The sequence below is a fragment of the Giraffa tippelskirchi genome, chromosome 10 (genome assembly GCF_054371585.1).
Source record: "Giraffa tippelskirchi isolate mGirTip1 chromosome 10, T2T-mGirTip1v1.2.pri, whole genome shotgun sequence".
Lineage (NCBI taxonomy): Eukaryota > Metazoa > Chordata > Mammalia > Artiodactyla > Giraffidae > Giraffa > Giraffa tippelskirchi.
Window position 1 is genome coordinate 133,173,911 of NC_137284.1, and position 8,323 is coordinate 133,182,233.

General features: G+C 37.6%; 1 pseudogene; it reads right to left on the reverse strand.

Moving 5' to 3' along the window:
• Nucleotides 1-6,872: 6,872 nt before the first annotated feature.
• Nucleotides 6,873-7,910, reverse strand: LOC145522493 (developmentally-regulated GTP-binding protein 1 pseudogene; annotated as a pseudogene).
• Nucleotides 7,911-8,323: the final 413 nt, after the last annotated feature.

An 8,323-nucleotide genomic window follows, 5' to 3' on the forward strand; every position in this document is an offset into this window, starting at 1 on the left:
AAATTGGGAACATCTTGAAAGAAGGGGAGAGGGGTGAGAGGATGGGGAAAAGGAGGAGATGAGAAATGGGAAATTAGAACTGGTGTGACAGAGATACTGTGATTATTGCACATTTATCCTCCAGGACAGGGGCAACTTGGCTTAGTATCTGGTCAGATGGCTGCATCTCCATCCTCTCACCTCATCTATGCTGGGAACTTCTTATAAAACAGGATCAGAAACTACTGCTGATAGGTCACTTTCAGTTTTGCATGGCCTTTGAGCTAAAAATATATTTTTATATTTTTAAAGACTTGTTCAAAAACAGAAGACTCACAAAGCCGAAGATATTTACTCTGTGGCTCTTTGTAAAAAAGTCTGTGACATCTTTTAAAGGTTCAGACTCGAGTTCCAGCAGAGTTTCCCCTCATCTTTTTGTTAACTCTGGCTACAAAATATTGTGGAACATTTTAATTTTCCTATAGTCCCATGGGAATTATGTTTCCTACTCTCACCTTCTGCTTTAGCTTGGGTATCCAGAATCCCTGCAGCTTCAACCCACTCATTACTTTGTATTTATGTTTCATTTCTGAAATATTTTGCACATTTATTTTATAACTATATATATTTGCACATCTACATGTTCATGACTATATGTATATGTCTACAAATATATGTTCATAACAGTGACACTGGCCATACATTTTCATTTTATTCTTTTCATGTTTCCTCTCTTCCTGTTGTTTTATTTTCAAATTTTCTGTCATGTAAAATATCTTAATATAATGTAAAAGTCTGTGGTTATAATAAGTAAATCTCACTCATCTCTTTTTATTTTTTGTTATTTCCCCTCTTTTGTTGATTTTTTGATTGACAGTTATATTTTAGGGCTTCCCTTGTGGCTCAGATGGTAAAGAATCTGCCTGCGGGAGACCCCTCTGATCTTAAATATTAGAAAAAGTTCTAACTCCATTATTTTAATATTTGTTCCATTTCCAGCACTTTAATTATTAATAGAAATTAATTATTATCTATTTCTTTAACACTATCATTTTTTCATTCTTCCTATTCCTTCTTATTTGGTGTTGTAATTTCCACATCTATTTTTCATATTTCCTACTTGGAAGAAAAGTTATGACCAACCTAGACAGCATATTAAAAAGCAGAAGCATTACTTTGCCAACAAGGTCCATCTAGTCAAAGCTATGGTTTTTCCAGTAGTCATGTATGGATGTGAGAGTTGAACTATAAAGAAAGCTGAGCACTGAAAAACTGATGCTTTTGAACTGTGGTATTGAGAAGACTCTTAAGAGTCCCTCAGACAGTAAGGAGATCAAACCAGTCAACCCTAAAGGAAACCCAATCCTGACTATTCACTGGAAGGACTGATGCTGAAGCTGAAACTCCAATACTTTGGCCACCTGATGTGAAGAACTGATTCATTTGAAAAGACCCTGATGCTGGGAAATATTGAAGGTGGGAAGAGAAGGGGATGACAGAGGATGAGATGGTTGGATGGCATCAGCACTCGATGGACATGAGTTTGAACAGGCTTCAGGAGCTGGTGATGGTCAGGGAGGCCTGGCGTGCTACAGTCCATGGGGTCGCAAAGAGTTGGACATGACTGAGCGACTGAAGCAAAGCAATGTTTATATCATATGATTCACCCTTTTATTTTTTATGCTAAATTGAAGTAAAATTTGTTGGTCAGTGTTATATCTCACCATTTTGCTTTTCAATTAATTAGAATAAATCATCTACCCCCAACACAGTGAATGACTCATGGTTCCCAGCTCTGAGCCAATCAAGCTCTGAGCCAATCAAGCTCTGAGTCAATCACACACGGCGTTTTTCTGGCTACAGAAATTAGTTTAAGAGGTTCAGAAGCATGCATTGAAGCCTTTGGTTCTTTGTGGGTTGGAAGTGCTCTTACCAGCTGGACATCAGTGAGAGAAGTATAAAGCTCAGATGCTTCTTACAAGACATCCCATAATTAAAGAGTGAAATCAGTCTTAGAACAAAACTGACATTGTGATGGCACTGTAGAGAAAGAGAATAATAGATACACAGAGAATAACAACAACAGGGTAAACCAGTCATGAATTCTCTGCTTCTGGATTCAAGAGAATTCATTATGTCCTTATTGCTTAAATTTTGCTACTCAAAAAGTGATTCATGGACCAGCAGCATTAACATTGCCTGGAAGCTTGTTGGAAATGAAGAATCTTAGGTTCCATCCCAGACCAACCAAATCACAATCTACACAGAATTCCCAAGAGACTAATGTAAGACATCAAAATTTAAGAAGCATTATCCATAGTAGTGGCTCTCAACATGTGGCTCATGGATGCCTGAGAGTTTCCAAGCATTTCCGTGAAGTTGGTGAAGTCACACCTATTTTTATAATTGTAGCAGGACATTCTTTTCCTTACCTACTGTACCTGGAACCACAACAGTTTTCACATTCTTAGTGAAGAATAATGCTGAAGGCAGAGCATAGATTCATATGATTTGGAGATTTTCTCTCTTCTCACTCTATAACAGACTTGTGTTGTTTTGATTTTCAGCATCTTTTTCTCTTTCTTTTTATACTGCTGACTTGATTATATTTGGAAGAGCCCACTCTCAATCTGGTTCAGATGTGATTGACATCTTACCCTTACTACTCTTTTTCCAGGCACACAGATATAACCTATGTCTGGTCTATTAACCATTTTATTCTTTTGGCCAGAGTGATTGATTCAGAAAGTGGCATATGACCCATGTTAGTGCATTCAGAAGAAATACTGACACTTGTTTTTCCTGGAACATACTGAGAATGAGAATCTCTCTTTAAATTGCTTTCTTTTTAAAAAGATGATGTAAACTAGCACTGTTGGGAACTCTCTTTCTGGATGGCTTCCCTGTTATAGCTAGGTGTAGAGTTTAGGTCTAAAATAGTTTTTCTCAGAATCTTAAAGCATATGTCATGTGACTTCAGGGTGAGTCTATTTTGTGAAACAAAGGCAAGATATAATATTAACTAAATATTGAAAAATACCAGTTCATTTGCTTCCAGAAACTAGCATAGATAATCAGATATAATTTTGCACTGAAGGTTCTAGTGATTCTTTCTTATTCATCTTTCAATCTCAGTACCTAGCACACTGCCCGCTTCATAGTCATTACTGAAATGAATAAGGACTTTTGAATATAGGCATTGTAACATCAAACCTTTTCTTCACTACACAGAACTAAACTGTTTTTAGTTTTGTAAGGAGTTGAAAATATTTTTTCAAGGTTGACATCATATTATCTTTCAAGGCTCCTCAATTATAATTTGGCTTCTAAAGGTTCAATGAATATTATGAAAAACTTCATAGGAAAGATTTTCCTTTAATTTATAACTACTGTGTACTTAATATGCTTGGACTTAACACTGGTTGAATAAGACACAATCCACACTGTCTATACTCAGAGAGATCCTATTTAGCAGATAAGGTGGACAGAAGCACACTTTTATCTCTGTGTTGTAAGAGCAGCAGATGTAAAACATGGAGGGAGTGGAGTAATTAACTTTATCTGTGAAGATCAGAAAAGTGTACTTGAAGGATGTGACAAGTGCAGGTGGAGGATATCATAAGCAAAGGAAAGGAATGTTTAAATACACCAGCATTTGATGCACTAATATTTGGGGGAAACTGTAGACAGTATTGGGGCTTCCCAGGTGGCGCTAGTGGTAAAGAACCTGCCTGCTAATGCAGGAGACATAAGAGACCTGGGCTTGATCCCTAGGTTAGGAAGACCCCCTGGAGGAGGGAATGGCACCCCACTCCAGTACTCTTGCCTGAGAATCCCATGGAGAGAGGAGCCTGGGGGGCTTCAGTCCATAGGGTTACAAAGAGTCGGACACGACTGAAATGACTTGGCATGCACTTAGCACATATGTAGACCATGTTGGGCTTCCCAGGTAGCTCAGTGGGTAAAGAATCCACCTGCAGTGCAGGAGACACAGGAGACGTGGATTCAATCCCTGGGTCTCGAGGATCCTCTGGAGAAGGGCATGGCAACTCAATCTGATGTTCTTCTTGGAGAATTCCATGGACAGAGTAGCTTAGTGAGCTATAGTCCATAGAGTTACAAAGAGTCAGACAGGACTGAAGTGACTGAGCATGCATGCATGCAGACAGTTTATTATCCATTTCCAACATGGATAGTAAGAGAACAGACTAAAGAGAAATGCTGAGGGCATATCAAGAAGGACTTTGGGTGCCATATCAAAGAACTTGGACTTTAGTCAGCTGACCAGTGTCATTAATTCTTAAATAAAATCTATTTGAAAAACATACAAATGTGTCCCTAAAACAAAACTGAGGCTATAGTAGCTTGCATATTTATGCTTCAGTGAAAACCATTTCTATAGACAAAGTGAATCATTCAAAACACTTTGCAGAGCACAAAGAAGCATTCTGGAAACAATGGGGAGGTGGACTGGATGATAGACATGAAAGATAGACTTAAGGTAGTGGCTATGTAAATGTGCAGGTGGACAGATTTGAGCAACTTGAAGCATGGTAGGTAGGACCAACAGGAGTTCTTATATAAATCAGGGCTCTGATCTAATTTATTTATTTATATTTAAGTCAGAATAAGAAAGGTTTAAAAATAGTTATCCTTTAGAATGAAAGGGATATAATCAGTGGAGTTTAGATTTGGTAAGTATATTTTTCAACTTTACAAACATAGAGGCTGTTTATAACCCTTTTAGAGAATGATTATTTATAAACATATTTTAAAACGATGAAGGGAACACTGCTTCATAAACTGAAATAATTAATTTATAGCTTGAGACTTCTGACAAAAGATGCTACTTATTTTTTCACTTTAGATTTGATGGCATAATCATGTATAGTTTTGTATTCTCTGAAATAGTATAATATCTGTTGGTTCCAATTTTATGCAGATAATATTAAATTAGTTTTGGTGCTCTAAAAGACGTCTAGAACTTGACAGTAACTACTTCCTAATTTCCTTCTGCTCTTATAATTTGCTTTTTTCTTTAATACTTTGTAATATTTACATTTTTATTTTGTAACTTGGTTGGATAGAGTAATACTTCCCAACTTCTTTCACATCATGTATAGTTTTGTATTCTCTGAAATAGTATAATATCTGTTGGTTCCAATTTTATGCAGATAATATTAAATTAGTTTTGGTGCTCTAAAAGACGTCTAGAACTTGACAGTAACTACTTCCTAATTTCCTTCTGCTCTTATAATTTGCTTTTTTCTTTAATACTTGGTAATATTTACATTTTTATTTTGTAACTTGGTTGGATAGAGTAATACTTCCCAACTTCTTTCACATCATGGTATGCCTAGAAAATGAAATATGTATAAAATACAAAAAAGGAGATATATGAGGTTGTTTCCTTTAGGAGATCACAAGTCAGGTACTCTAACCTATTATATCCTTATCAGACTACTCTAAAGCTGGAGGGAACTACAGTCATCTCCCACTCCCACAGCCCATTCTCACTGATTGGAATGCTCTGATTTAGTTCAAGGTGATGGAATGGACATGTGCATTGTTTAGAGAGTACTCTGATAGCATCTGACATATAACAAAATGCCAGTTGGATCAAGAAACAGTTGCTAGTGGTCACATAAGAATTTTGCAACAGGACAACCTATAATTATTATGAAGAACATATGAAAGCATGTGTTTTATTAATGAGAACTCAGGATAGGATATTATAAATACCCAATTCTTTCATTTAAAAATGAAAACACTTGAGACTAAAAAAAATTATGTGTCTTGACTAGAAAGTAAATGAATAGAAGTTAAATGACTGTATTGTAAGTTTTATGAGGTTGGGGACATTTCGTTAATTGTTACACCCCATTCCTTGGTACAGTGCATAGCACATGGGAGAAGTTTCCTAAGATTTTGTTGAGTCAATGAATGAATGAATGAATTGGCTAAGGTCAAAAGGTAATGACAGAGCCAAAATGAGAATTACAATCTTCCATTTCCCAGTTCAGTGATTCTCTGTGGATAAGACTTACGTGTCACACTGTTATCAGTGTTCTATGAATAATTCATCACATTGGCACAAGGCACAAAAGGTCATGGACACATTTCAAAATTGAATATTTTAAGGATTTACCTTTTCTTCTGTTGTGTAGCAGTTCCTATCGATCATATTCATAAATCAACAGGAAGTATCTGGGTTGCCATAAAGCTGATATTTATCTTAATATATCTCTGTAAATACAGATATTTAAAAAACAACAGAAGTGGTCTTAAATGAGCTCTCACAGTCTTTTTCTCTTTGGTAATTATAATATTTTGTCATTTTTTTCAATAATATAATGTATTCAGGTTTGTCTTTATTTCCACTAATTAGATGATGACAGATGAAAATTTAAATAAGCAATTACTGATGTGTCTTATATGCAGGCATGAAAATCAGAGACAGCACCGTCACTGAAAGGTTATGTCGCTCAAGAATTCATTAAACATTCATTAGCCTCACCTCAGTTAAGGTGGTCTTGTTTACATATTTGCAGATTTGCATACTCATGCCCTGAACAAGATTTCAAAAATGTTTATGATCCTATGACCATCTTAATTATAAATCCTCAAATAGATAAATAATAAATAAATCTTAATGAATATGGTCTTTTTTTTTTTTTAAACCTGGCTCTTCACGCAGTTCCAAGTACAAGATGACATGAAGTTAAGTGAAGTTCCAGTTTGGGTGTCTCCATCTCCCTCCTATGAATCCTGATCCAAATCCAGAATGGGTTTGGGGTAGGCTTCTTGGTCATGGGGAAAGCTGTAGTGGTTGGCATAGACGATGGGGAAAAAGAAGATTTTCATGTCTGAATGACATTCTTATTCCCCAACCATTAACCATTTTTGTGTGTGTCTTTCACAGAGAAACCACAGACTGGAACATATTTAAATTCTTTGATAATATTTTCATTAATTTTCAGCAGAAATCTCCATTGTGGTCCCGGGTAAGGTAACATTGAACTGGGTATGTTTAATCTGGGAACTGGCCTTTGGATTTGGTCTAAGTCCTCACAAATTTCAAATACTACCAGATCTTTTCCCACAATTTATCAAAATTCCAGTGATAGGCAGAGTTGGGTACAGTGAGACATCTTATAGATGATATACAATATCTCAGTGGAGATCTGATCGATCTTATTTAACTAACACACAGTTACAGAGGATATAAATTGCTTCTTTCCACCTCTTCAGTGAAGTAATTCCCTGTGGTATTGCTATGGTCACATCAGCATTAAGAACTTTGTACTCAGCTAGAATGCTCTTTAGTTTCAGCATCCGGCTCACTCTGGCAGCAAGTGGCCTTCAGAGTAATGCTTCCTTTATCCATCTTCTGAAAGCCAATATTAAAGGGTTTGCTGTTCAAGTGAATGCCAAAGGCCTCTAGCTCGTTTTCAATTATATTCTTATGTCTCAAAGGTTTCAGAGCACCCAGAACAATCAGCATCAAGTGACGCATTCGGGCCACTGCAACGACTTGACGGCCTCTACCTTTCCCATCCTTGAAACTTTCAATGATATCTGAGGGATTCAGGAGCTGGATCTTTGTTCCTTTGTGTCTGATGACACAGCGGCCAGAGGAGTGAATCCCGGCTGCCACCTCGGAATATACTTCGGCCAAGCTACTGAACTGCGTGGATTTCCCCACAGTTAGAATGCCCACTAACTCAATTGGAGCATCACCCCTCTTGGCCACACCAAAACCTTGTGGCTCACCAGCACCACCACCTTTTCGAGAAACGAGTTTTCTGTGAAACTTAACAGAGAGAGCCTTAAGCAGCTCTAAGCAGTGGTTTTGTACTTTTAGTCCGTGCCATCTCGGCTTCGATCCAAGAGGTGTGGGCTAAGATGCTGCTAATGGTGGCGATTTCCCTGGGGTGCAGTGGCCTCCACACAGACCGCTCTATCACACATCTGCCAGCGGACCTGCCACCCCCGGCGGGAGCTACTGCTGTGCGCAGGCGCGATAATTCCTACTTCTCGCGGAAGTTCAGTGTGACACTCACTAACTCTCCACAGAATGCGGCAGGGAGTAGACAAATCTCCCGTTCCCCGTTTTTTGAAGGTTTTCTGTCATTTCTTTTTTAGGGCATGGGTTGTGTCATTCAGTACGGACTTCTGGCTCTTATGTGTGCACAGGTATGTAGTGTCCAAAACCAAATTCTGCACGCTGAATAAAACAAAGCAGAAAGATGGGTTTATTTTCAAGGCTTACGACCTGCAAAACCGGGAAACTCAAAGCGACCAATGTCTCCTGTTGCTTACTGACTGCAGGTTTTTGCTTTGT